The 2914-nt window shown below is 46.2% G+C and overlaps 1 pseudogene; it reads left to right on the forward strand.

Moving 5' to 3' along the window:
• Positions 1 to 248: 248 nt before the first annotated feature.
• On the forward strand, positions 249 to 2908 carry LOC125513372 (annotated as a pseudogene).
• Positions 2909 to 2914: the final 6 nt, after the last annotated feature.

The raw sequence follows: 2914 nt of genomic DNA on the forward strand, positions 1-2914 counted from the left end.
TAGGATATGCGTGTGTGCGTCATAGGGATAGGGATGGATGCATGTGCGTATGTATGAGTGTCTGTGTTTATACTGTGTTAAAAAAACCAGACCAAGAAGAAATCTTAGACCCTAGACGCCTACTCCGGTTCAAGAAAAATAAATAACCGTCAGCAAAAAGAAAAAAGAAACAAAGAACCGGCCTCAATTTCTTTGTTGAAAACCCATTCTCAAGTGCAAGCCCTACCGTAACGCCTGGCCTTCTGTCCCGGCGAGCCCAACGTAAGAGCCACGAAACAAACGATCGTGCTCGTGGCGGCAAACTTGGGAGTAGGCGTGGCCGCCACGGTTTCGGTTCCTACAAGTAGCGTGCAGATGGGCCACGAAGCCCACCTCGCCTCTCGCTGCCGCCTCCTCCTCCACTGGGACCTTTTGCCTTGGTCTCTCCTTCTGTGCTGCTCCCGCGATCTCCGCGGGCGCCAACCGTAAGGATCCTCTGTTTCTTCTTCAAGAAAATACTTGAATGCTTTGGTTCGTCGATCTTACTGTTCGTTTCCCTCTTCGATTGCCACCGTGCAGACCTGAGATCGAGCGAGGCTAGCGGCGAGCCGTGTCAACATGGCACTGGTGAGTGTTTCTTCATTCGACTCTGTTCGTTTCATGTTCTTAGTTTAGGCTTTTCTTGCGCCATTGGATTACGGAGAGAGTAGTTAATCCAGTGGTTGCTGTGTGGTTTGAACTTGATCTGGCGATCGTGTTCGTTTCCCATCATAATTGTCATGATCTCAGGCTCGGCACTAGATTATTCGTTCGTTGGGGTTATCATACTTGCCATGAACTGATGTATAGAGCCTGTCTGCTCCTGCTGCATTAGCTAACGATGTATTCCTTGCCATCGTTCTGTTCCCTTCAAGAGGGGATCAATCGGGGGTCGGCTTGCCCAACCATAGCTAATTCAGTGATCTCGTTGGTTTGCCTGGACTATTTTGTTTTTTTTGGTTGATTCATCAACCCCTTTTCTGTTGGTAACATTGCATCCCGTTGTCATAGTTCTCATATTCTCATTAAATCATAGTATCATTACCACCCTTTCTCATAGTTCTAATATTCTCACTTTTTGTATCGGCTACATAATTTTGTATTTGCGTAGGTGCTGCATGCTGGCAGTGGAAACAAGAATGCGTTTAAGGCACTCATTGCCGCTGAATACAGCGGCGTCAATGTTGAGTTGGTGAAGGATTTTCAGATGGGTGTCTCCAACCATACTCCAGACTTTCTCAAGATGAATCCTATCGGAAAGGTATGCACCAAATCTTCTTCAGAAGATTGATGCAACGATACAAATCTAATAATGGCTGCTTCTTTTGCAGGTTTCTGTTCTTGAGACTACTGACGGTCCTGTTTTTGAGAGCAATGCTATCGCACGATATGGTAAAATAGCAACCAAATGATGCTTCTTTAATCTTTCATGGACATTTATTTTGATTCAGTGATTAACTCTGTCTCCCTCATCTTCCTAAAGTTGCTCGCATGAAGGCTGACAACCCACTTTACGGATCTTCACTCATGGAATACGTGAGTGTTGTTTGATATTCATTCCATACATTTACTTATCAATTGTACTTGTTCTTAAGAGTTTTTTGTTCTGTTCAGTCGCACATTGAGCAATGGATTGACTTCTCTACCACGGAGGTTGATGCTAACATTGGAAAATGGCTGTACCCGCGTCTAGGATTCTACCCATATGTTGCAGTGGTAAGTGTGGCTATGAGGTGATCATGTACAATATGTTCTTTACATTGAAAAATGTGGGTCTAATCTTCTTTTGCCCCAACAGATAGAGGACACATTTATTACTGCCTTGAAGAGAGCATTGGGTGCCCTTGACACACACCTTGCTTCAAACACATATCTTGTTGGGCATTCCGTGACTCTTGCTGATATTGTGATGGCATGCAACCTTTACCATGGCTTCACTCGGATCATGACCAAGAGTTTCACATCCGAGTTCCCTCACGTGGAAAGGTACTTCTGGACCATGGTTAACCAGCTAAACATGAAGAAGGTCGTGGGGGATGTGAACAGGCAGAGTCTGTCCCACCAGTTCAAAACAAGGCTGCGGCACCAAAGGAGCAAAAGCCCAAGGATGCCAAGAAGAAAACAAAGAAGAAGGAAGCCAAGAAGGAGGCCCAGAAGCCAGAGCCAGTTGAAAAAGCAGAGGAGGAAGAAGCGGCACCAAAACCAAAGCTAAAGAATGCTCTTGATTTGCTTCCTCCAAGCAAAATGATCCTTGATGAATGGAAGAAGTTGTACTCCAACACCAAGACCAACTTCCAGGAGGTTGCCATAAAAGGTCAGTTCCATTCTAAAATCCGGTAAAAAAATTGCAACCACATCAAGTTACTCATCTTCTCTCTGTGCTGCAGGCTTTTGGGATATGTATGACCCGGAGGGCTACTCCCTGTGGTTCTGCGACTTCAAGTACAACGAGGAGAACACCGTGTCCTTCGTGACCATGAACAAGGTGGGCGGATTCCTGCAGCGGATGGACCTGTGCCGCAAGTACGCCTTCGGGAAAATGCTTGTGATAGGCTCCGAGCCACCCTTCAAGGTCAAGGGGCTTTGGCTCTTCCGTGGCCCTGAGATCCCCCAGTTTGTCATGGACGAGGTGTACGACATGGCCCTCTATGATTGGGCAAAGGTTGATCTCTCTGTTGCGGCGCAGAAGGAGCGCGTCAGCGCCATGATCGAGGACCTTGAGCCGTTTGAGGGCGAGGCGCTGCTGGACGCGAAATGCTTCAAGTGATCTATTCTCTTTAAGCCGTGGGGCTGAGGAGATGAGCTGTTTAGGTTTTGGTCATTGTTAGTTAAAAGTTATGAATAACAGTAGTTGATACTATCTGGTTGTACTAGTTAATTTTTTGCGCTATTAAAA

Source organism: Triticum urartu, chromosome 6 (assembly GCF_003073215.2).
Source record: "Triticum urartu cultivar G1812 chromosome 6, Tu2.1, whole genome shotgun sequence".
NCBI lineage: Eukaryota > Viridiplantae > Streptophyta > Magnoliopsida > Poales > Poaceae > Triticum > Triticum urartu.